Source organism: Heptranchias perlo, unplaced genomic scaffold (genome assembly GCF_035084215.1).
Source record: "Heptranchias perlo isolate sHepPer1 unplaced genomic scaffold, sHepPer1.hap1 HAP1_SCAFFOLD_59, whole genome shotgun sequence".
Taxonomy (NCBI): Eukaryota; Metazoa; Chordata; class Chondrichthyes; order Hexanchiformes; family Hexanchidae; genus Heptranchias; species Heptranchias perlo.
In genome coordinates, this window is record NW_027139612.1 from 4,641,547 (window position 1) to 4,669,170 (window position 27,624).

The 27,624-nt window shown below is 45.6% G+C and overlaps 3 non-coding genes across 3 annotated transcripts; 2 read left to right on the forward strand and 1 right to left on the reverse strand.

Moving 5' to 3' along the window:
- Positions 1-19,132: 19,132 nt before the first annotated feature.
- On the reverse strand, positions 19,133-19,204 carry trnag-ucc (transfer RNA glycine (anticodon UCC)). The gene has a single exon. It is a non-coding gene; the product is annotated as a tRNA-Gly (tRNA).
- A 7,878-nt stretch (positions 19,205-27,082) lies between these two features.
- On the forward strand, positions 27,083-27,155 carry trnak-cuu (transfer RNA lysine (anticodon CUU)). Its single transcript has one exon. It is a non-coding gene; the product is annotated as a tRNA-Lys (tRNA).
- Positions 27,156-27,233: 78 nt separating this feature from the next.
- trnal-cag (transfer RNA leucine (anticodon CAG)) lies at positions 27,234-27,317 on the forward strand. Its single transcript has one exon. It is a non-coding gene; the product is annotated as a tRNA-Leu (tRNA).
- The last annotated feature ends 307 nt before the right edge of the window (positions 27,318-27,624 follow it).

Sequence of the window (27,624 nt, forward strand, 5' to 3'; positions counted from 1 at the left end):
GTACTGAATGTTTTGGAATCAGGTGTCTGGGCTAAGAGCTGGTATCAGACCATCAGGAGCTGTTAACAGTTTCATGTTGTGGAACTAACCTCTCCTGGAATATTTTTTTCATAAATGTGTTTTCAGTGATTGGTCATGAGACAGCTCAGGGTCTCGGTGTTACAAGGAGGCAGTGCAATGTCCTCTCTCCAAGATAACATGGTTGAGTTAAACAGGGATTTCAATGTATTTATTGGTTGTCACTGTTATGAAAGATTATTTCATTGTGTGTGTATCTGACGCCGCTTCAGATGTCTGGTTACTGAACTGAGTTTGATGCTGATTCTTTCAAATCTCATTCTCTGATTAACTGTGGATGAATTCACTGTAAAATGCAATATTTTGAGGTTATGTTGTATCAGTTTGCACTTTATCTGTTGGAATTATGAGCTCTTCTATTTATCTGTCGATGACAAGTAGCAGCGGTGATGTTGGTATTTTGTTAATTGAACAATGCCGCCATCTAACGGTGTACTTTATAATTACAGCAGATGGAATTTCAATTATTATGAGGTGTGTCTGGAAGAGGGGTTCAATTCTGTTTATTCCATGCATTATAGATGAAGTGAACAGTGTAGGTGAACAGGTGGAGACTTGGATGATCTGTAGATACGTTAAACTATTCACAGTGGCTTCACAATTTAATAAACTGACATTAAGAATAGGATCGTTGGAACACGGGGCTGGTGAAGAGAAAGCAGGCGCAGAATGTTAGGATTTACTCGGATGTGAAAAGGCGCTTTGAGAAAGAGAGTAGAGAGAGTGCGGGGAGATAGAGAGGAGAGATAGAGAATGAAAACGAGATGGACGGGGAGTAGGAACGAGAGAGAGACAGAGAGAAACAGAGAGAGCGGCAGCGTTGTGAACAATTCTTCGGAATGAACTGCTGAAACTTCCAATTCAATTATGAAGAGCAAATGTGACTTGAAGGTGTTATTAGGATGTTGTCAGATTGTGAGAGTTTGATTGTTCTCTCGCCCGGTGTGTTTATCACGATCAGGTCCTCAGTCTGTTTATGTGAATATTCCTATTACTGGTTTACTGACTGAATAAATAAACATAACTGAAATGTAATTAAAGATTAAAATCAGTGATTCTTGACCGCATTGAATTATTAGGATATTGTATGCTAAAAGTTATGTAACGGCTTCATTCAATAAAGAACATGGCCAATTTACTTAGTGTTTTTAAATTTAATTTTAATTCAATATGCAAAGTAAATTTATTGACCACGTTATGTAAAAAAGGAGACGTTCCCTGACACCAATCACCACAGATATTAAAGGTTGAATTTATTGATTGGATTGTGTTAGTGGGACCTATAGATTAGATTTCCTCTAACACTCTGCTGCAGTCTCTCCCTGTGAATCCCAGCCTCTCCTCCCACTGCATTGAATCCTCTGTCTCCTCATCCGTTGCTTCATTTCATTCGTTTTCCCAAACCATCTGCTCCTGACTCCTCTCCAGCTCCTACATATCATTTTTCTTTGGCTCCCTCACAAACTCACTCACCGACTCCGCCTGCAGCTGCCTCTTCCATGCCGATTCGAAGCCTCAAACTCACCGCCGCTGATCGCGGTCTTTCCGGTTTTGAGCCAGCCCCTGTCAGCTGTCTCAACCCAGAGCAACAAACCAGCAGCACCTCCCACTGTTCCCCCACCCCCGCCACCGAACCGGCCCTCGCTCACTTTCCGTTCCACCTGGAGCCCAAATCTGGAATTAACCCATTGGATTCCCGCTCGGTAAAACCCCTTCTCCCTTCCACACGTGCACCTGCGCCCCCACTCGGCTCTTCCAGTGGATCCCGTGATCACTTCATTTACTTTATGCATCAATTTCCCAATTCATTATTGATCATTGTGTTTTAAACCATTTCTCTGCCCGAAAGTGCTGCCCAGCTCAGTGAATCAGTTTCCACCGCTTGATGCAAAAACAAAGCTGAAAATTTCACCGCAAATCCTGTCAAACTGCTGCTTTGACAACAGGTCTGATCAGTAATTTCTCTGCTTCCGTTTCTCTCTCTTACAGTTAACTTGGTGGCGATTGTGATCCTGTCCCGAGGAAAGTGCGGTCTCTCCAAATGTGTCACTCGCTACCTGGTGGGAATGGCGGCGGCCGATCTTCTGGTCGTTATTACCGATGTTATATTGATGCGTATTATTGAGATTTATTTCCCAGTTTCATTCTTGACCATTACCCCCGTGTGCCGTCTCATTCTCACCCTGAGTTTTGCAGCCGTAGCGGCCTCTGTCTGGTTCACGGTAGTTTTCACCTTTGATCGATTTGTGGCCATTTGTTGTCAGAAACTGAAAACAAATTATTGCACCGAGAAAACTGCGGCTGCTGTTATCGGGGTGGTGAGTGCGCTGAGCTGTTTACTAAACATTCCCTGGTACTTTGCCTTTCACCCGGAATATATAATGGACAATGTACCCCGGGGTTGTGTCTGGAAACCGACATTTTTCACTTCACCGGCATGGGCAGCGTTTGACTTGTTTAGTCTTGTGTTAATGCCTTGTCTCCCATTCATTCTGATTTTACTGTTCAATGTTCTCACCGCCAGGCACATTTTAGCGGCCAGTAGAGTCCGCCGGGGACTCCGGGGCCGCAGCAATGGAGAGAATCACAAGGATCCAGAGATGGAGAACCGAAGGAAATCCATCATTTTACTCTTCAGTATATCAGGCAGTTTTTTATTGTTATGGAGTACATTCGTTTTTAATTTTATTTCTCTGCGTGTAACAAACGCCCAATATTATACGGCCAGTGACATTGAGTCAGCCGCATTCATGCTTCAACTTCTCAGTTCCTGCACCAACACGTGTATTTATGCTGTGACCCAGACTAAATTCAGAGAGGAGCTGAAGAACTGGGTGAAATGCCCACTGAATCTAATTGTTACATTCGTTAAATCATAGAAATGTCTGAACACTTTCCTCCGATATTAAATAAAAAGTCAATTCGAGTAGATTTTAACATTTCGCGTTCGCATAAGACGGGTGGTAGTGGTTCGGGAGCCCGTTATTCACCGTGCCTAATTTTAGGATTCATTCACAACGAAAAGTTTAATAAAGTAACTGATATCAATCCAATGCTTTAAATAGATTCGAAAATACCAGACAGGAATTATATTTTACCCGACAATTACGGTATTGTGAAATGATACAAGATGTGATTCTAACATGAAATTGTTTTTAGTCTGGAAATAATGTAATTTTAATATTAAATATTTCAATATGAAATGTTTAATCCTGAAATGAATAAAATCAAATCCTCCTTTTCCGTTGATGATTATTTCCCATCACACTCACTGCCCGGTGGGATGGACTGAGGGTGAGTTGTCAGGGTCAGACAGCGTCCTGTTCATTGGGACATTTGTTTTGACCGGAACAGAATAATAATGGACCAACACCCGGACCGTTACTAACCGGTAAAATATTAATGTATTTTCAAACTCCAGTGGGGAGTTCCGGAGATTGTTTCCTCTCTGAGCTGTTGTACAGCAATATTTAATAACTGAAGCGAGATTAATGGGACATGAGGCTGGACCTGGTTACACAGATTTTAAAGGAAACCTCCTCATACATTTCCGAGACGATCAGGAGCCGGGAGATTTCGCACGGCCGCAGCAGGCCAAGGGAAAGCTCTCCTGCTTCTCCTTGCTCAACAAATTATAAGTTAAAAAGAAACTTATCTGTGTTCTGGACCATTCAATGCCCATCGAAAGGGCGGCTCATCCACCCATTTGTGCCCAACATTAAATGGTGTCCCACGTACGTCATAATACTCTGATTTACATATTACACGTGACCTGACCAGAATATTTCCCTCCACATGTTTTGAACCGATGCAGTTTGAATCAATGGACCAGCTTGTGGGCTTCGAAGATTGATACTAGGGCGGAGGTCCGGCCGCTCCTCTCAGGACCCTACCCACGATGATGGAGGCAGGAACGTCACCAATAAAGGGACTGTTAGTGAACTGACACCATTTACTAGCCTCTACCACCCCATTTCCGCCAGGCGGGGATACTTAAATTCGGCCACACCTTTCCTGACCTATGCTCTAGTATCAATCTTCGAAGCCCACAAGCTGGTCCATTGTCTCAAACGCCACCGGTTCACAACACGTGGACGGAAATTTTCACCATTGCTTGGGGCTGATCTGGGAGAGCGGATCACCCGCCTCTCATAGAAACGGCCCGATTTTAATTTCTGCTCCGTCCAAGCAGTGAAGGTGAAATTACCCCCACGCCTCTGACCCCAAGGTTCGACAGGTGTGTGAAAGCCATTCAGACAGTGTTTGCCAAACACTGACATGAATGTGGGAGATTGGATCCTTGTATTCATGTAAAAGGTGATAATCCCTCTCCACGGAGACTCATCCCCTATACCGTAGAGTCGAAGAGGAGTTCATCCCCAACAGCTCGGTAACACAGGACGCTGTGCTGTCTGGGCAGTTGTCCAAGATGCACACCGAGACAGATATTAACTGCTGCTGGAAGACCATCAACTCGGTCAAGGAGGCCCTTTGTTCCCCCAAAACCTGCTGGTCTTCCAGCCGAGGGAACGGTCCGTGGCTAAGTGTTGGCCACTGGCACATTCCAAGATCCAGTATTACATGCTGAGGTGCACACTGAAGCGAGGTGCGGCCTACACAAAGGCTTTATGGGGAAAGGCAACCGTTTAAGGCTATCCCACCTTGTATTATACAGCATGTATTACAAGATATGTACTGTGTTTTGAATTGTAATAATGGAAACGTATGATGTGTAATGTATTTGTTTTGAATCGTAATGTTTACATTGAACTGTGTGTATCCATGAATCTTACGAAATAAAGTATATTTGAAATATTTTAAGAAAGTTCCAGTCTCACTATGTCTGTTCTTATTGGACACCAAAGAGTGGAAACAGAGCCGGATCGTAAAGATGTGGGAGGTTATACAAATAGCATCTATTGCAGGCACCAGGTGAGAAATATGGAGTATTTTCTAAATGGTGAGAAACTAGGGACTGTAGAGGAGCAAAGGGGTTTGGATGTCCAGGTACAGCAATCAATAAAAATAAGTGCACAAGGATAAAAAATGAATGAAAGATCCCAATTTCGAGGCTGTCATATCCCAAGGTATCGCTATCAGGTACTCAGCCAACTCTCTAGAATTTGCTGACACAATCAGGCCCCACTGCCTCCCTCGCTGGTCCATTCCATATAGCCAGCAGCACCCTCTGCATTAAGAAAGTTCCATTCAAGCATTCTGCTCATCCGATGCCCCAGGTAGAGAAGACTAATAGTGGCGGGAGGACCCAGACCATCAGCCTCATGTGAGATTGGACATTTCTGGTTTTAATTCAGATTATTGTATTTGCAATTTTTTCATTTTTTTGTACATTTCTATTTTTATATTTTGAACAAATTCTCCAAACCCTGTGCGCAGTGAGTGCTGACTCCGGGCCCTTTGATTGACAGCTCTCACCTCCGCCCGCCTTCGTCCTGGGCTGACTCCTCCCATCACGTGACACGCGGCACCATCTCTCACATTTGCGCGCTGACATCGCGACGCGTCCGTGCATCTCTGGCCCGAGGGACGCCGCGCATGCGCCGCGTGGTCCCTGTGCCACATTCCCTCAGCAACAGGCGGGCGCCGGGAGGATGATGATGGCGGGCTCGGGTTGGCAGGTGGGCGGCCGCTGCTGTGGGCGGGGGCGAGGCCGACACAGGGAGGGTCCGCACCCTGGAGTGGATTAGACACCGGGCCTGGGAACGGCGCAGTGAGGGCGGCCCGAGCTACAGCTCCTCTGACTCCAGGCTGAGCGGCGTTAATGGGGCTGCGACCCCCAGGACGGAGGGACTGAGACGCCGGGACGGTGGGACCTGTACTCCCTGATGGAGGGACTGAGAACCCCCGGAATGAGGTACTGAGACCCCCGGACAGTGGGACCACGACCCCGGAATGGAGGGACCGTGACCCCCGGGATGGAGGGACTGAGACCCCCGGGACTGAGGGACTGAGACCCCCGGACAGTGGGACCACGACCCTGGAATGGAGGGACCGTAACCCCCGGGATGGAGGGACCGTGACCCCCGGGATGGAGGGACCGTGACCCCCGGGATGGAGGGACCGTGACCCCCGGGATGGAGGGACTGAGACACCGGGACGGAGGGACCGCGATCAAGGGATGGAGGGACCGCGACCCCGCGAAGGAGGGCCGCGGCCCGGGAGGGAGGGGCCATTACCCCGGGACGGAGTGGCCGTGACCCGGGACGGCGGGACCGTGACCCCGGGACGGAGGACCGCGACCCCGGGATGGAGGGGCCGTGACCCCGGGAGAGAGGGGCCGTGACCCCATGATGGAGGGACCGCGACCTCAGGAAAGAGGGGCCGTGACCCCGGGACAGAGGACCGCGACCCCAGGAGGGAGGTGGTCTTTGAGACCGTCCATGCTCTGTTGTGTGATCTCTGTGAGTGTCTTTTTCTATTCGTGTGTTATTACATTGGCTCCTGGTACGGAAATGGCTCGATTTTAAAAATTCTCATCCTCGTGTTCAAATCCCTCCATGGCCCTCAACTCCTCCCTATCTCTGTAACCTCCTCCAGCCCAACAATCCTCATGTTCAAATCCCTCCATGACCCTCTCCCTCTCCCGATCTCTGTACCCTCCTCCAACCGATTTTATCTCCACCGACAACCCCATGTCTCGCCACCCTGTCATGGATTCTACCCCACCCATATATTTCCTCCTGCAGCCAATGTGCACCCTCCGCTCAGTGCTCGGACACTCAGTCCTGTAAAACACACAGTCAGTGCTGGGACAATCAGTCCTGTTATACACACAGTCAGTGCTGGGACACTCAGTCCTGTTATACAAACAGACAGTGCTGGGACAGTCAGTCCTGTTATACACACGGTCAGTGCTGGGACACTCAGTCCTGTTATACACACAGTCAGTGCTGGGACACTCAGTCCTGTTATACACACGGTCAGTGCTGGGACACTCAGTCCTGTAAAACACACAGTCAGTGCTGGGGCAATCAGTCCTGTTATACACACGGTCAGTGCTGGGACACTCAGTCCTGTTATACACACAGTCAGTGCTGGGACAGTCAGTCCTGTTATACACACAGTCAGTGTTGGGACAGTCAGTCCTGTTATACACACGGTCAGTGCTGGGACACTCAGTCCTGTTATACACACAGTCAGTGCTGGGACAGTCAGTCCTGTTATACACACGGTCAGTGCTGGGACACTCAGTCCTGTAAAACACACAGTCAGTGCTGGGACAATCAGTCCTGTTATACACACGGTCGGTGCTGGGACACTCAGTCCTGTTATACACACAGTCAGTGCTGGGACACTCAGTCCTGTAAAACACACAGTCAGTGCTGGGACAATCAGTCCTGTTATACACACGGTCAGTGCTGGGACACTCAGTCCTGTTATACACACAGTCAGTGCTGGGACAGTCAGTCCTGTTATACACACGGTCAGTGCTGGGACACTCAGTCCTGTAAAACACACAGTCAGTGCTGGGACAATCAGTCCTGTTATACACACGGTCAGTGCTGGGACACTCAGTCCTGTTATACACACAGTCAGTGCTGGGACACTCAGTCCTGTAAAACACACAGTCAGTGCTGGGACAATCAGTCCTGTTATACACACGGTCAGTGCTGGGACACTCAGTCCTGTAAAACACACAGTCAGTGCTGGGACAATCAGTCCTGTTATACACACGGTCAGTGCTGGGACACTGAGTATGTTAGACACAGAGTCAGTGCTGGGACAGTCAGTCCTGTTATACACACAGTCAGTGCTGGGACACTCAGTCCTGTTATATACAGAGTCAGTGCTGGGACAATGAGTCTGTTATACACACAGTCAGTGCTGGGACACTCAGTCCTGTTATACACACAGTCAGTGCTGGGAGAGTCAGTCCTGTTACAAACACAGACAGTGCTGGGACACTCAGTCCTGTAAAATACAGAGTCAGTGCTGGGACAATGAGTCTGTTATACACAGAGTCAATACTGGGACACTCAGTCCTGTTATACACACAGACAGTGCTGTGTCACTCAGTCCTGTTATACACACAATCAGTGCTGGGACACTCAGTCCTGTTATACACACAGTCAGTGCTGGGGCACTCAGTCCTGTTATACACACAGTCAGTGCTGGGGCACTCAGTCCTGTTATATACACAGTCAGTGCTGGGACTCGTCTGTTATACACACAGACAGTGCTGGGACACTCAGTCCAGTTATACACACAGTCAGTGCTGGGACAATCAGTCCTGTTATACACACGGTCAGTGCTGGGACACTCAGTCCTGTTATACAAATAGACAGTGCTGGGACAGTCAGTCCTGTTATACACACGGTCAGTGCTGGGACACTCAGTCCTGTTATACACACAGTCAGTGCTGGGACAGTCAGTCCTGTTATACACACGGTCAGTGCTGGGACACTCAGTCCTGTTATACACACAGTCAGTGCTGGGACAGTCAGTCCTGTTATACACACGGTCAGTGCTGGGACACTCAGTCCTGTTATACACACAGTCAGTACTGGGACACTCACATTTCTTATACACACAGTCAGTGCTGGGACACTCAGTCCTGTTACATACAGAGTCAGTGCTGGGATATTCATTCCTGTTATACACACAGTCAGTGCTGGGACACTCAGTCCTGTTATACACACAGTCAGTGCTGGGACACTCTGTCCTGTTATACACACAGTCGGTGCTGGGACACTCAGTCCTGTTATACACACAGACAGTGCTGGGACAGTCAGTCCTGTTATACACACAGTCAGTGCTGGGACACACAGACCTGTTATGCACACAGTCGGTGCTGGGACACTCAGTCCTGTTATACACATAGTCGGTGCTGGGACACTCAGTCCTGTTATACACACAGTCAGTGCTGGGACACTCAGTCCTGTTATACACACAGTCAGTGCTGGGACACTCAGTCCTGTTATACACACAGTCAGTGCTGGGACACTCAGTCCTGTTATACACACAGTCAGTGCTGGGACACTCAGACCTGTTATACACACAGTCAGTACTGGGACACTCAGTCCTGTTACATACAGAGTCAGTGCTGGGACACTCAGTCTTCTTATACACACAGTCAGTGCTGGGACACTCAGTCTTGATATACACACAGTCAGTGCTGGGACACTCAGTCTTCTTATACCCACAGTCAGTGCTGGGACACTCAGTCTTGATATACACACTCAGTGCTGGGACACTCAGTCCTGTTATACACAGTCAGATAAATAAATAACTGCAATCAAAGAATGAAATCTCCAGGACCTGACGGTTTCCACCCCAGAGTATTAAAGGAAACGGGTGGGGAAATTACATTTGCATTAGTCATAATTTCCCAAAGCTCTCTAGACTCAGGAATTGTGCCTTTGGATATGAATGTTGAAAGTGTCACTCCGTTATTTAAGAAAGGAGGGAGGGAGAAACCAGGAAAATACAGACCTGTCATTTTAACGTCGGTTGTGGGCAACTTACTGAAATCTATCATGAGAGACAAAATGAGTTGGCCAAATAGAGTCAACTTGTATTTGTGAAGGGCAGGTCATGTCTGACTAATCTAGTTGAATTTTTTGAGGTCACTAACAAGGTGGACAGGGGAGTGTCTCTGGATGTTGTCTATATGGACATACAGAAGGCATTTGATATGTTTCAGCACAAGAGATTAATAGAATAATTAAAATGAAAGGGACCTTGTGACTCGGGTTAGAAATTGTTGGGAGGCCGGAGAAAAGAGTAGGGATAAAGGGGAAGTTTTTTGGTTGGCGGGATATGACAAGTGGTGTCCCCAGGGATCAGTACTGCGGCCTCATCTTTTCGCCATATTTATCAATAACGTGGATGAAGGAATAGAGAGTTATAGGTCCAAGTTTACAGATGACACTAAGTTATGAGGCACAGTCAGTGGTGTAGATTGGAGCAGGAAGTTACAAAGGGACAGTTTAAGTGAATGAGCAAACTGTGGCAGGTGGAGTTCAATGTGGGGAAGTGTGAGATCATTCAATTTGGATATAAAAAGGAAACATTGCAGTATTTTCTTAATGTGAGAGACTGGGAATGGTGGAGGAGCAAAGGGATTTGGGTGTCCATGTACACAAATCACTAAAGGCTAGTGCACAGATACAAAAAGCAATCACAGACTAATGGCCTTTATCTCGAGGGCTGGAATACAAAGGGAAGGAAGGGATGCTTCAGTTCGACAGAGCCTTGGTTAGAGCCCATCTGGAGTACTGATCCTCACCAAGGATATATTGGCCTTGGAGGGGAGACAGTGCAGATTCACCAGAATGATACTGGGACTTGAAGGGTTCATTTATGAGGACCGGTTGCATAACCTTGGTTTGCATTCACTTGAGTTTAAAAGGTTGAGGGATGATTTGATCCAGATATTTAAAATGATTAATGGATTCTCTGGTTGGGGAATCCAGAACAAGAGAACATAACCTTAAATTTACAGCTACATTGTCTAGGATTGAAATCAGGAAGCTCTTTTTCAGACAAGGGTAGTGGAAATCTGCTCAGGCTGATTGAAGTGGACCCTGTGATATAATAGAATTTTCTGTCCTGTCAGATTTGGACATGTTGTAAATCCATCTTTTAAAATGGTGGAGGAACTCAGTTCTAAGATGGATTCCACTCACTTCATTATAATTCCTCGATCAGCTTCTCTTATCATCGAGATATCAAGGACTAGAAACATCGTGTTTAAAAGAAAGCTGATTTATTTGACAATTGTACAGAATATTAAACTCCTGCCCAGTTATTGGGGTTATAAACATCAGAAACAACTCCCAACTGTCAGAATGAACATGGTTCAGTCCTGGATGTGATTAACATCAGCAATAACAGAAGAGGCGAACAGCCAGCTGTCGTGGTGCACATAGGCACCAACGATATAGGTAAAAAAGGGGATGAGGTCCTAAAAGCAGAATATAGGGAGTTAGGAGGTAAATTAAAAAATAGGACCTCAAAGGTAGTAATCTCAGGATTGCTGCCAGTGCCACGTGCTAGTCAGAGTAGAAATAGGAGGATATTTCAAATGAATACGTGGCTAGAGGAATGGTGCAAGGGGGAGGGATTCAAATTCCTGGGACACTGGAAACGGTTCTGGGGGAGGTGGGACCAGTACAAACCGGACGGTCTGCACCTGGGCAGGGCCGGGACCGCTGTCCTAGGAGGAGTGTTTGCTAGTGCTGTTGGGGAGGGTTTAAACTAAAGTGGCAGGGGGTTGGGAACCTGAGCAGGGAGAGAGAGGAAAGCGTAACAGGAAGGGACAGAAGGTATGGAGTAATAGGTAAAGTGTTAAAAAAGGAAAAAGCAGGAACTAAGCGTCACAAAACAGATTTGAAAGTTCTTTATCTGAATGCACGTAGCATTCGTAATAAAATGGACGAGTTAACGGCACAAATAACTACGTATGGGTATGATCTTGTGGCCATTACAGAAACATGGCTGCAGGGTGACAACGACTGGGAATTAAATATGCCAGGGTATTTAACAATCAGGAAGGACAGGCAGGAAGGAAGGGGAGGTGGGGTGGCTATGTTAATAAAGGAAGGAATCACTGTAATACAGAGAAATGATATTGGGACAAAGCATCAAGATAATGAAACAGTTTGGGTGGAGATAAGGAATAATAAGGGAAAAAAAATATTAGTGGGCGTAGTATATAGGCCTCCTAATAGTTGCAACTCTGCTGAAAGAAGTATTAATCAGGAGATAGTCGGGGCATGTAATAAGGGAACAGCCATAATTATGGGGGATTTTAATTATCATATTAACTGGACAAATCAAATTGGGCAGAGCAGCCTTGAGGACGAGTTCATTGAGTGCATCAGGGATGGATTTCTTGAGCAGTATGTAACTGATCCTACAAGGGGGCAGGCAACCTTGGACCTGGTCCTGTGTAATGAGTCAGGATTAATTAATAATGTCCTAGTTAAGGATCCCCTTGGAACGAGCGACCACAACATGGTTGAATTCCATATCCAATTAGAGGGTGAGAAGGTTGATTCTCAAACAAGCGTACTGAGCTTGAATAAAGGAGACTATGATGGTATGAGAGCGGAATTGATTAAAGTGGACTGGGAAAATAGATTAAAGGGTAAGACGGTACATGAGCAGTGGTGTTCATTTAGGGAGTTATTTTACAACTTTCAAAATAAATATATTCCACTGAGGAAAAAAGGGTGTAAAAGAAATGACAGCCACCCGTGGCTAAGTAAAGAAATCAAGGATAGTATCCGACTAAAAACAAGGACATATAAGGTAGCCAAACTTAGTGGGAGGATAGAAGATTGGGAATTCTTCAAAAGACAGCAAAAAGTAACTAAAGGATTGATTAAGAAAGGGAAGTTAGATTATGAAAAGAAATTAGCAAAAAATATAAAAACAGATAGCAAGAGTTTCTATAGTTATATAAAAAGAAAAAGGGTGGCTAAGGCAAACATAGGTCCCTTAGAGGATGAGACCGGGAAATTAATGGTGGGAAACATGGAGATGGCAAAAATGCTGAACAAATATTTTGTTTCAGTCTTTACAGTAGAGGACACTAAGAATATCCCAACACTGGACAAACAGGGGACTCTCGGGGGGGAGGAGCTAAATACGATTAAAATCACTCAGGAGATGGTACTCAGTAAAATAATGGGACTCAAGGCGGATAAATCCCCTGGACCTGATGGCTTCCATCCTAGGGTCTTGAGGGAAGTGGCAGTAGGGATTGTGGATGCTTTGGTGATAGTTTTCCAAAATTCCCTGGACTCAGGAGAGGTCCCGGCAGATTGGAAAACTGCTAATGTAACACCGTTATTTAAAAAGGGTAGTAGGCAGAAGGCTGGAAATTATAGGCCAGTTAGCTTAACATCTGTGGTGGGTAAAATTTTGGAGTCTATTATTAAGGAGACAGTAACGGAACATTTAGATAAGCATAATTTAATAGGACAAAGTCAGCATGGCTTCATGAAGGGGAAGTCATGTCTGACAAATTTGCTTGAGTTCTTCGAGGATATAACGTATAGGGTGGATAAAGGGGAACCAGTGGACGTAGTGTATTTAGACTTCCAGAAGGCATTCGACAAGGTGCCACATGAAAGATTATTACTTAAGATAAAAAATCACGGGATTGGGGGTAATATTCTGGCATGGGTGGAGGATTGGTTATCAAACAGGAAGCAGAGAGTTGGGATAAATGGTTCATTTTCGGACTGGCAACCAGTAACCAGTGGTGTTCCACAGGGGTCGGTGCTGGGTCCCCAACTCTTTACAATCTATATTAACGATTTGGAGGAGGGGACCGAGTGCAACATATCAAAATTTGCAGATGATACAAAGATGGGAGGGAAAGTAGAGAGTGAGGAGGACATAAAAAACCTGCAAGGGGATATAGACAGGCTGGGTGAGTGGGCGGAGATTTGGCAGATGCAATATAATATTGGAAAATGTGAGGTTATGCACTTTGGCAGGAAAAATCAGAGAGCAAGTTATTTTCTTAATGGCGAGAGACTGGAAAGTACTGCAGTACAAAGGGATCTGGGGGTCCTAGTGCAAGAAAATCAAAAAGTTGGTATGCAGGTGCAGCAGGTGATCAAGAAAGCCAACGGAATGTTGGCTTTTATTGCTAGGGGGATAGAATATAAAAACAGGGAGGTATTGCTGCAGTTATATAAGGTATTGGTGAGACCGCACCTGGAATACTGCATACAGTTTTGGTCTCCATACTTAAGAAAAGACATACTTGCTCTCGAGGCAGTACAAAGAAGGTTCACTCGGTTAATCCCGGGGATGAGGGGGCGCACATATGAGGAGAGGTTGAGTAGATTGGGACTCTACTCATTGGAGTTCAGAAGAATGAGAGGCGATCTTATTGAAACATATAAGATTGTGAGGGGTCTTGATCGGGTGGATGCAGTAAGGATGTTCCCAAAGATGGGTGAAACTAGAACTAGGGGGCATAATCTTAGAATAAGGGGCTGCTCTTTCAAAACTGAGATGAGGAGAAACTTCTTCACTCAGAGGGTGGTAGGTCTGTGGAATATGCTGCCCCAGGAAGCTGTGGAAGCTACATCATTAGATAAATTTAAAACAGAAATAGACAGTTTCCTAGAAGTAAAGGGAATTAGGGGTTATGGGGAGCGGGCAGGAAATTGGACATGAAGCTGAGTTCGGATCGGTCAATGCCCTGTGGGTGGCGGAGAGGGCCCAGGGGCTATGTGGCCGGGTCCTGCTCCGACTTCTTGTGTTCTTTAGATTTGTGGTTGGGATCAGATCAGCCATGATCTTATTAAATGGCGGAGCAGGCTCGAGGGGCCGATTGGCCTACTCCTGCTCCAATTTCTTATGTTCTTATGTTCTTATGTTCTTAATCCAACCCCTGCAGTCACAAGTGAACCCGCTGGTGACTCAGCAGGTGGGATGACCGAGTAAATCCCTTCCCACACACGGAGCAGGTGAACGGCCTCTCCCCAGTGTGAATACGTTCGTGTCTCAGCAGATCCCCAGTGCTTTTAAAGTTCTTCTCACAGACAGAACGTTTAAAGAGTCTCTTATTCGTGTGAACAATTCGATGTTCAATGAGGTGGGATGACTGAGCGAATCCCTTCCCACACACGTAGAAGGTGAATGGCCTCCCTGAAGTGTGAGTTCGTTGGTGTATCAGTAAGCTGGATGACTGAGTGAATCTCTTCCCACACACGGAGCAGGTGAACGGCCTCTCCCCAGTGTGAACTCGCTGGTGTCTCAGCAAGTGGGATGATCGAGTGAATCTCTTCCCACACACGGAGCAGGTGAACGGCCTCTCCCCATTGTGAGTACATTGGTGTGTCAGCAGATCACTTTTTCTTTTAAAGCTCTTCTCACAGTCAGAATATTTAAAAAGTCTCTTATCAATGTGAACAAGTTGATGTTCAATGAGGTGGGATGACTGAGTGAATCCCTTCCCACACACGGAGCAGGTGAACGGCCAGTCCCCAGTGTGAACTCGCTGGTTTCTCAGCAGATGGGATGACTAAGTGAATCCCTCCCCATAGACAGTGCAGGTAAACGGCCTCTCCCCAGTGTGAATACGTTGGTGTGTGAGCAGGTTGGATGACTGAGTGAATCCCTTCCCACACTCAGTGCAGGTGAACGGCCTCTCCCCAGTGTGAGTGCGTTGGTGTTTCAGCAGCTCATTTCTGCTTTTAAAATTATTGTCACAGTCAAAATATTTGGAACATCTCTTATCAGTGTGAACACGTTGATGGTCAATGAGGCCGGATGAACAAGTGAATTCCTTCCCATACACGGAGCAGGTGAATGGCCTCTCCCCAGTGTGAACTCGCTGGTGACTCAGCAGGTGTGATGACTGAGTGAATCCCGTCCCACACACGGAGCAGGTGAACGGCCTCTCCCCAGTGTGAACTCGCTGATGTCTCAGCAGGTGGGATGACTGAGTGAATCCCTTCCCACACACGGAGCAGGTGAACGGCCTCTCCCCAGTGTGTCTGCGTCGATGAGTTTCCAGCTGGGATGGGTAACTGAATCCCTTCCCACAGTCCCTACATTTCCACGGTTTCTCCATGGTGCGCGTGTCCTTGTGTCTCTCCAGGTTGGACGATCAGTTGAAGCCTCGTCCACACAGAGAACACGTGTCTGGTTTCTCCCCGCTGTGAATGGTGTGATGTGTTTTCATACTGTGTAACTGGTTAAAGCTCTTTCCACAGTCAGTGCACTGGAACACTCTCACTCGGGTTTGTGTCTCGGTGCTTTTCCAGTTACACTGATGTTTGAAATCTTTTCCCACAGACAGAACCGATGAACATTTCTCCTTCTATGTTCAAAGGCCGATGATCTTCAGGTGCTGGTGAATTGAGTGACAGTCAGATCTTGATGTGATGTTTGGTCCGAGTTTCCTGTCTGCAAATCATCCCCTTGTAAGAACCTGTAAAAGTAGATAACAAAACTCCTCATTGTGAATACATAATAGAAATTCAGAACAGGCAAATCTAGTTTCTATGGAACATTCATCCTGCTCATTCCCCCAGACTGTAAATCCCCGTCCCACACACTCACCCTCCTTTCTCTGCTGAAATCTAAACCCATCGCACCATCTCCAACATTTGGGTTGGTTTGGAGGCCTTGAATCTGAGTTGGGAAATACAATCGGAGAAAGATGATACAATTTAGAGACAAAAACGAATTAAAATCAAATAACATGGATGGTTGTTTCACGCCAAGTGGGAAATAAATTTTGTTTGGGCTGTGGGTGAGTGTTTGCGCCCGGTTACACAGCATGACCCTCTCTCTCAGCTTCAAAAGCGCTTCTTTCGGTTCACAGTCTCTTTTACTCATCTAACTGACTGGAACCATTTAAAGCTCCTCTCGACCCATCTTTTGTTTCTTTACTTGACCCATTACCACCCTCCACCCCCTGCACCATCGTCCCCTTTGTCGCTTTATCACTCCTGCCCTCCACCCTATCACAGACCTTCCCTTTTCTTCTTTCCCTCCCCCCACCTTTCCCTGGCTCTCTACTTGCTTAAAAACTGTTAAATCTTTAACTTCTTCCAGTTCTGACGAAATCTTAACTCTAACCTGAAGCGTTAACTCTGTTTCTTTCTCCACAGACGCTGCCTCACTTGCTTTCCAGCATTTTCTCTTTATATTTCACATTTCCAGCTTCCGCATTATTTTGCTTTTGATTGGATAAACCTCTCCCTTCCAAACCCCATCAGAGAATTATCAGCAAGTGGGGATTACAATGGCGGCTGATATTACCCAGAATGCCGCGCGCGGTAGAATACGGTCTATCTCCATTCGAAGGGGCGCAATGCGCAGGCGCGGCAAGGGCCGCTGGCTGGAGAAATCAGCGCCTTGGAGAGATAGAGGGTTTTCTGGGGCGCGGTGGATTGTGGGCCCTCCGGTCGCCATTAGTCGCAGATTGTGGGTCAGAGTTCCATTGCGCGCGTCGCCCACAGAACCGTTTCTGGAAATACAGACTGAGGAATTCAGAGCGGTTTTGATGAATAGACATTGACCGTACAATGTAGAACAGAGTTTCTCAAACTATTTTTCTCGTGACACAATGGAAGAAAAACACGTCCCCCAGGGACCCCAAACAATAATAATTTCAGACTGGAGTTTTCATCAAATCCCAATAAAGGTCAGTCCATGCTCGCTCTTCACTTCACTTCAAGTAATAACTAAAATGAGACATCGATGTTGCTTGAAAAACATTTTAAATACAGTATAAATACAGTAGAAGAAGATCAGGTTGAGTTTCACTTACTTAATGTGAGGGGTGGGTCTGTCAGTTGGTCATGATCTCGTTCCAATCTGGATCACTGGATGAAAGTGCTTCTCGCATATCAGGTGCGATGTTGAGTTTCTTTCTCTTGTTTTTAACCTTTTCAAAGTCGAAAATCCCAGTTCGCACATGTAGGTTGTTGGGAACGGCAGCAACAACAGAGCAGTAATCATAACAGAGGATATTCTTTGAAAGCACTGATCCAAAAAGATGACAAACTGAATGACTTGTGGCCTGTTTTCAGTGTGCTCAAAGGTGAGTCGCACCGGCTCGTTTTCTTGCTCAGGCATCAAGTTTAGCCTCATTATTGATTCAGGATTTTCGAAAGCAAAAGGATCTTTCACCCAACGCTTTTCCTTCAAATTTTCAAATCCCTCTGCAGGGAAGTAGCGACTAAAATGGTCAGACAGAGCAGCGAGATGTAACTGTGTGACACATTTCATTTCATTCCCTTTATCTTCATTGATGCTGTTCTCCTCAATGTGTTGTAACAATGTGAAGCAGTAAATGAGCTCCGCTCCCATTTCTGAGCGTAACTCTTCAAAAACCCTGCAGTTCAGTCAGCTTCCTTTAATGAAAAAACCCTTCTCATTCCAAGCAATTATAGAGAGAGCGGTGCCCAGAACTGAGCACTGAACTCTAAATGCTGCCTAAACAGAGCTCTGTATAACGGTGACAGAACTTCCACTACTTTTTATTCCAATTCCCTTGAGATAAAGATCAAAATTTAATCTCCTTTTTAACATTTTTTTGTGATTTAGTGATCACTTTTAGTGATTTCTGAACTTGGAACCCTAAATCGCTCTCCTCCCCCACAGTTCCTAGCTTCTTGCCATTTAGAAAATAAACTTATCTATCGTTTTATGGACCAAAGGGATGACCTCACACTTCCTCAAGTTGAACTCCATCTGCCACAGTTTCACCCACTCACGTAATCTATCAATGTCCCTTTGCAAATTTCTGCTCCCATCTACAATGTTTACTGTACTACCTAAATTATTGTCGTCAGCACACTTGGAAATAAAGCTCTTTACATAAGAACATAAGAAATAGGAGCAGAATAGGCCATATGGCTCATCGAGCCTGCTCCACCATTCAATAAGATCATGGCTGATCTTCGATCTCAAGTCCACTTTCCTGCCCCATCCCCATATCCCTTGATTCCCCAAGAGTCCAAAAATCTATCGATCTCAGCTTTCAATATAACTCAACGACTGATCATCCACAGCCCTCTGGGGTGTAGAGAATTCCAAAGATTCACAATCCCTTGAGTGAAGAAATGTTTCCTCATGTCGGTCCAAAATGGCCGATTCCTTATCTTGAGACGATGAGCTCTAGTTCTTGACTCTCCAGCCAGGGGAATCAGACTCTCAGCATCTACCCTGTCAAGCCGTCTAAGAATTTTATACATTTCAATGCGATCACCTCTCATTCTTCTAAACTCCACCGAATATTGGCCAATTTAACGCAATATTTCCTCATACCACAATTGCAGCAAGACCTCCTCACTCTTATATTCCAACACCCTGACAATAAAGGCTAAAACATCATTTCCCTTCCTCACTCTCATTGGACCCTTGGTAACTCAATATTTCCAGCATGTTTTCCTCTTTTCCTTCGATAGGGAAAAGAAATGAAGGTTGATAACATTTTACTGCAATTACACTCGATTCTGTCTTGGAAACAATTTCCAACTGAACTGCATCAAATTCGATTGTAAACTTAAGAGTTTCTGATGGAAATAAACTAATAAAAACACTTAATTGCGATGGCCAGGAATCGAACCCGGGTCAACTGCTTGGAAGGCAGCTATGCTCACCACTATACCACCATCGCTGAAAATAATCAACAATAAAATAGTTCCCAAACATCAGACCCTGAACAGACACTGCAGGCTGTTGGATTTTGTTCTTCATTTTCACTGGTTTCTGACGGATCCTTTCTCGCTCTGTTGCAGTTCCTGTTTCCGCCCAGTAGATTTCGCCAACCCCCAATCAATGGAAATTCCACACCAGCCAGTAATTCTTCACCTGATATCGGACTGAAGAGACAGTCGATACCTGCAATACTTGACCAGCTGGAAATACATTTTACCACAGCTCACATCAGCCATTGAGTAAAGTTAAATAATTCCATTAAATCATTACAGAGACCTGACTACCAACTGGGCAGGAATGGCAGCTTAATATTCAAGTCCATAAGAACTTTAAAAAGGACAGGGAAATAGGGAAAGGAGGAGGAGCAGCAATATTACTAAAGGACAATATTACAGCAGTTCAAAGATAGAATATCAGTGAGGGTGAGCGGGCAGTGTAAACACTCTGAGAGAGACCCATCACAAGTGCCCCCGCTGTACTCCTCCAGAAGGTATCAGAAGGGCGAGTGCGGGAGGATTTCTTCATTCTTTGTGAAAGTGTTTGTGAGATTGTGGAAATGTCTGGAAGAGGAAAAACCGGCGGTAAAGCTCGGTCCAAGGCCAAGTCTCGCTCATCCCGGGGCGGACTGCAGTTGCCCATGAGCCGTGTTCACAGGCTCCTGCGAAAGGGGAACCATGCTGAACGTGTGGGTGCCGGAGCCCCGGTCTATCTGGCTGCTGTGCATCGAGTATCTGACGGCTGAAATCCTCGAGGTGACCGGCAACGCGGCCCTGGACAAACAAGAAGACCCGCATCATCCCCAGACACCTGCAGCTGGCCATCCGCAACGACGAGGAGCTCAACAAGCTGCTGGGACGGGTGACCATCACTCAGGGTGTTGTCTGATATCCAGGCCGTGCTGCTGCCGAAGAAATCCAGCATTGTGAGCTCCAAGAGCAAATAAACCGGCCAAGGCTTAATCTGATAACCCAAAGGACAGGACCAACCTTATTGAAATCTTTGAAGAAGGAACAGAAAGTGTAGACAAGTTTAATGCAGTAGATGTGATATATTTGGATTTTCCGAAGGCCTTCTATAATGTACCACATTGTAGACTCATGGCTAAGTTCAGAGCCCGTGGAGTCAGGGTCAGGTGCCAGAATGGATAGTAAGTTGGCTACAAAACTGAAAGCCGAGAATAGAGGTTAAGGGTCGCTACTCAGACTGGCAAAAGGTGGGAAGTGGAGTTCCAGTTGCTGGGACCACTGTTCTTAACAATTTACATTAACGATTTGGATTCGGGAATCGGAAGTACAATTCCAAAATTTGTGGACGACACCAAATTGGGGGATTTAGTTAATACAAAGGAAGAAAGCATCACAATGCAAGAGGCCATTAATAAACTTGCAGAATGAAGAATCAGGAGGTCACACACTGCTTGGATAATAAGAGTCTAAACGGGATAGAGGAGCAAAGGGATCTAGTGGTACAGATACACACATTACTAAAAGTAGCGACCCAGGTTAATCAGATCATAAAAAGACAAATCAAACACTAGGATTCATTTCTGGAGGGATAGAGTTGAAAAGCAAATAAGTTATGTTAAACTTGTATAGAACCTTGTTTAGACCAGACTTGGAATACTGCGAACAGGTCTCGTCTCCATATTATAGACATAGGGGCATTGGAGAAGGTGCAAACAAGATTCACAAGAATGATTCCAGAAATGAGAGGATATTCTTATCAGGAAAGACTGAACAGACTGGGTCTCGTTTCACTAGAAAAGAGAAGGCTGAGGGTTGATCTGATCGAGGTTTTTAAGATAATGATAGGGTTTGTTAGGATAGATGTTGAGAAAATGTTTCCACTTGTTGGGAGTCCAAAACTTCAGTTAATAAATATAACATAGTCGCTAATAAATCAAATAGGGAATTCAGGAGAAATTGCTTCACCCAGAGAGTGGTCAGAATGTGGAACTTGTAACTCCGAGGAGCAGCTGAGGCAAATAACATAGGGGCATTAAAGGGGAAGATAGATCAGCACATGAGGGAGAAAGGAATGGAAGGATTTGCCGATAGGGTTAGATGAAGTAAGGAAGGAGGAGGCTCATGAGCAGCATAAACGCCGGCATAGACTAGTTGGGTAGAATGGCCTGTTTCTGTGCTGTAGTTTCAATGTAACTCGATGTAAAGGCTCTTTTCATAGCCACCCTCTGCACCTGTGAAAGGACTGGTTACTGTTTGAAAGGAAACGCTGATATCATGCGACCAGTGTGGCTTTGAGCTGCTTTTGTTTCGTTGTGGACGAGATGAGGAATTAATGGGACTGGAGTGGGGGCAGTGACCACAGTCCGGTACTTTAAACGGTGACTTATAGACCCCAGCCCACACATCACCAGGTTTCTTGTATTTATTTAAACTACTTGCCATGCTGGGCTCGTAAAGAATCACCAGAACTGCTCGAAGAACCTTTCTACATCTGTGGAATTCAGCGCTTCGCTCCGTTTCTGTTCTATTTTGTTGGATTATTTACATAACGCATCAAACTCACTGGGGAATCACTGAAATGTAACTCTGTACAGAAACAAATAACAGTGAATTGCCTGGTGCCCAGGAGATCAGGAACATTACTCGCCTTTCGACCTGTTAACGAGTAAACCGTGTTTAGAGTCCACCGACCCGCTTTGGTTCCATATGGGGGATTAAACAGAGAAATCGGGAGGGGAGGAGACAGTCAGAGTGACAGAGCGGAGAGCGGCCTCTGATCTTCCAGCTCCACCTCCAGTTCTCTCCATCCGACAGTTTCAAACCGTTTATCGATAATAGAACCGAACCTCAGCGCTCCGCACAAACCCTGACAGACCCGGGCTTCATATTCAAGGGTTCCCAAAAACCAGAAGCTTTCAAATAAGCCCCGTTACAATGAGAAATCGTTAATATTCCTGCCTAAATACAGTCCATTCAATAACAAATCAACTCGGCTCCTCCATTTCAGTCTGTTTCCCTGTTCTATCTCCCCACACATCCCCTCCCAGACGGGTTCAGCGTTTTACAAACACCTTATTCCAGCTTATTTGGAGAATCTCATGTGTTGGGGTTTGAGTTATGACGCGGAGTTTCTCCGCCAGTGTTACCGTCTCACAGAGACTCTCGCCCTGAATCTGTGAAAAGATCATGACCATGAACTGGGACTGGAGCCGAACACATCCCCAGTTACAGTGAGGCCCGGCCCGGACATCTCATTCTCTCTATTTTATATCAGACAGTATCCCACTTTCATGTCCAGCAATAGAGAGAGAGAGAGACAGTATCAGTCTTACACTCCCGATCTGTGTCCAAATCACGCTCAATAGCAGTATCCACCTTCATATACAGCACCAGAGAGAGAGAGAGGGAGGCAGACACGGTGAGAGAGACAGAGAGAGCGGTGAGACACAGTGACAGACAGACGTTAACAGTATCAGTTCCGGACTGACCGGTAAAGTGCCGTTTTATCCAGAAAGATTGCGTTGGAGAGACAGAAGATGCAATCTGATCTCTCACTGATATTGTACAAGGGTCAGACACACTATTAATCCCACACTCAGGGACAGTACAGAGAGGGACAGAAACAATGGGTCACATTTAACCCTCTGATGCCTGTTGTACTATCTGCAGTTTTACAGCTCAGGGCTGTTCGATATTACTCTCAGTGACCTACAGTTTCACTCCGGTTAAATTAATCTGCGACTGTTGCTGCCTGATATTAACCCTACACGGTCCCAGCAAATACACCGACTCCCACTTTCCTCCCATGTTTCTCCAGGATTGGTTTGAGAAATCCTCTCTCAGTCACACATTATAGGGGCCATTAATGAAGAGAATCCATTGGCTGATTTCACAGCCGCTCACTTTATCTCTGAAAGGCTCTTTACCATCAAAAGACCCCGAGAGAAACAGCAGGGATGGAAACATCTAGTTTCATCGTTGGAGATTGTAAAGTCAGTCTGGATTCCAGCGTTAGGCACTGGTGGAATCCCATCTGTTTTCCATTCTGCTGCCTGTTCCTGCACTGCCTGTGGACCCCATTCCCTCTGACCTTTCCCCCAGACCCACTTCCTTTGATCAGACTCGGAAAAATTCCAATTGGGGAAAGTTTCCATCGATTTTTGGATTGGGAATTGTGGGCGCCATTCCCTCAGTGAGCGGAAGAAGATGGTTTGAAGCAGCCGGGAATGGAGAGATCACGGCCCCCGCGGGAAGGGAGCAAAGAGCAGCCTCGTTACAGCAGTTCATCGCTTCGGGACCGTGTCCGCGGATGGGCTCAGAGATCGGCATTGAGTCCGGGGGAAGTTCAGGGGGAGTCCGGGGGGCTGATTGTAAGAGGCGGAGTGGATCAGGAACTGGTCCCGGAACATGGAGTGAGAGGGGGGAAGGGAGAGGTCATTCTCGGGCTGTGTGTGGACAGGGTGTGTCTAAGGGAAGGGAGAGAGAATGGGAAGAACCTGCTGTTAAAATAATTGCTGCTTTCTCTACCCAAACCAGTAATGAATGGCCCTGGTTTAGTTCCAGCCTCACCCTATTTATTGTGATTGGACAGTGAAGAGTGGAAACAGAGCCGGACAGTAAGGATGTGGGGAGTTATACAAAGAGCATCTATTGCAGGCATCAGGTGAGAAGTGTGAAGGACACATTTTAAACAGCGGCTGTTTGGTTTCGGTTGAACGGTTAGTCCCATGGGAGAGGAGATTAGAAACCTGACCAGTACAAAGGTCCATGCCCCATCGGGTAGTCCCATTCATGGATCAGTGCAGGTGTTGGGCCGTGTCTGGATGTCATTAAATTGTTGTAAAACAGCCCAACACACCTGGTATGCAGAAGCTGAGTGCTGAAGTACTGCAGTGGAGTCAGACACTGACACTGTTTGTATCACTGGATTTCATTTGTGGATATTCAAAATGATCATGAACAGAGATATTAAACTGATCACTTCTGTATTTTCTACCTCACATGTTCCTGAGTAACAAGAGATAATTTTCTTTCTCCAGGCAAACCCTTGAACGATCCAGAATAAATGTGATGCTTCCTCCACCCGAGGCAGAAGGAACAGTACAGCCAGCTCCTTCTCACACACAGTAAGTATATTATCACTCACAGAGCACAGAGACACAGACAGGTCATCAGTTCCACAGTCTCAGACAGCAGGAGTAGTCAGTCCCACAATGATCACAATTTCCAGAGACACATTTTCAACCCAACAGTCAAGCAGAGTAGGTGAGGCAGACACTGTTCCATTTCCCCCTAACTCAGTCCCGCTGACAGGTAGATACAAAAATCCCAGTCCAAAATCACACTCTCAGAGTGAAAGGCACTGTGTCAATCTCACAATAGAGCAACATTAGCTACGAATTAAATACCAGATAGAAATCACACATGGTACCCGATTCAAAGGTACAGAATGAATCCCAATAATGTACCCCGAGATTCAAATTGAATACTAGCCCAGAACTCTCACACACATGACTTTAATCCATGGAATATCCATTCGAAATGTGTATCATATGATACAAATTGCACACAAGTCCAAAACTCAGGCAGAGTATCAGATTGAGAAATATTGAAAGATAGTAAACCTGAGAGACAAATTAGATACCTGTTCAGAATGAACTCGTAGAATGAGATTTAAAGATAGAGTATCAATTCTATTAGTGCAGACTGAGATACACATTACATACCAGTCCAAAAATCTCATACAATATTAGACTGAAAGATATGGTATCAATTCCATTTCTACAGACTGATCTACACATTACATACCAATTCAAAAATGTCACCTTATCAGTTTTAAAGATACATTATCATCCACAACAGTACTCACAGAGATACAGATTTAATAGTACTCCAAAAAGCGCACAAATAATCTGGTTAAAACCTCCAGCATCAAATCCGAAAGTATGTCCATATTTACCAATTAAACAAGGAGTAAAACCATTTAAACATTGAGATATAAAAGCTGCAATATTGAACACCATAATTTAATTTGAGAGAATAATTACGTACAGATACAGAATGAATCTCACATTCAGAGACAGTCCCAGAGACACACAGACACAGAATGACTCCAACTCTCACAGATGCAGAACGAATCCCAAACTCACATACAGTACAAGAGACTGACAGACACACAGTTAATCCCACACTCACACACAGTGCCTGAGACTGACAGGTACAGTATGAATCCCACACTAACATGCAGTATGAGTAACTGCATATATAGGATGAATTCAACTCCCACATACAGTACTGGAGACTGTATATACAGAATGAGTCCCACAGTCACATGGAGTACCAGAGACTGACAGATACAGAATGAATCCCACACTCACACACAGTACCAGAGACTGACAGATACAGAATGAATCCCACACTCACACACAGTACCAGAGACTGACAGATACAGAATGAATCCCACACTCACACACAGTACCAGAGACTGACAAATACAGAATGAATCCCACACTCACACACAGCACCAGAGTCTGACAGATACAGAATGAATCCCACATTCACACACAGTACCAGAGACTGACAGATACAGAATGAATCCCACACTCACACACAGTACCAGAGACTGACAGATACAGAATGAATCCCACACTCACACACAGTGCCAGAGACTGACAAATACAGAATGAATCCCACACTCACACACAGCACCAGAGTCTGACAGATACAGAATGAATCCCACACTCACACACAGTACCAGAGACTGACAAATACAGAATGAATCCCACACTCACACACAGCACCAGAGTCTGACAGATACAGAATGAATCCCACATTCACACACAGTACCAGAGACTGACAGATACAGAATAAATCCCACACTCACACAGTACCAGAGACTGACAGATACAGAATGAATCCCACACTCACACACAGTACCAGAGACTGACAGATACAGAATGAATCCCACACTCACACACAGTGCCAGAGACTGTCGCAGCATGAAATGGTCCTTATCAAAGTCACAAATGATGCCCTAAGTGACTACCACCTTGAAAAACTAACCCTCCTCATCCTTCCCAAATACAATATCTCACCGTGCTGTTATGCTGTTAGACTAGTCTCCTCTCTCTGCTCTTATTTGGAATATGTTGCTTTTCTGTCTGACAACACTTGGTATCATCGTATTATGTTAGTCCACAAGAGGAGATCATTCGGCCCATCGTGCCTGTGCTGGGTCAATCACACGTATTCGTTCAAAATTCATTCAGAGATAGATTGAGTGCTTTGTTATCAGAAAATTGCCTGAACCCCCACAGTCTACAGTTTTCCTCCTCGCTATCAACAACACGGTCAATTTTTGTGTCACCGGCAAATTTCTTAATCATGCCCCCGACGTTTAAGTCCAAATTGTTAATGTATACCACAAAAAGCATAGGACCAAGTACGGAGCCCTGCAGCACCCAACTGGAAACAGTCTTCCAGCCACAAAAAACACCCGTCGACCATTACCCTTTGCTTCCTGCCACTGAGCCAATTTTGGCTCCAATAAGCCACATTCCCTTGGATCCTATGGGCCTTTACTTTTTTGACCAATCTGCCATGTGGGAATTTTTCAAAAGCCTTGCGAAAATCCATGTCGACTGCATCAATTGCGCTACCCTCATCGATCCTCCTTGTCACCTCCTCGAATAATTCAATCAGGTTAGTCAGACACGACCTCCACTGAAAAAATCCATGCTGACTGTCCTTGATTCGTCCGTGCCTTTCGGAGTGACAGTTGATCCTGTCACTCAGAATTGATTCCAATAATTTGAAATGGAGTCTTTCTCCTGCTTGCTGCAATAATAGATAAGGCGGTGATGTACCATCAGGCCCGGCTAGCTCAGTCGGTAGAGCATGAGACTCTTAATCTCAGGGTCGTGTGTTCGAGCCCCACGTTGGGCGAGTATCATTTAAAACTTTTATGTTGCGTTCACTGGCCAACGGTGCAGAATTGATGCATAATGAAACATTAAATTTGTAGTCAGGATGGCCGAGCGGTCTAAGGCGCTGCGTTCAGGTCGCAATCTCTTCCGGTAGGCGTGGGTTCGAATCCCTCTTCTGACATTGCTTATTTTTACGAAGACGTGAAAATATTTTATTTGTGGATTGGGCTGCAGCTGATTTTTGGACCAAGTTGATTTGCTCCTCCCACAAAAGCAACTGGCTTTGTCATGGAAATGTGACTTGAGAAGTTTCAAACGGTGATATGTTTGACATATTAATGACCTGGACAAAGAAATAGAACAGCAGTGGGAAACATTTAAAACGGTGATAAATGGAGTCCAGGAGAAATATATCCCACTAAAAAGCAAGAACAAACTAGCCAGAAATGACACACCAAGGATGAATAAAGAAACAAGGGCAAAATTTA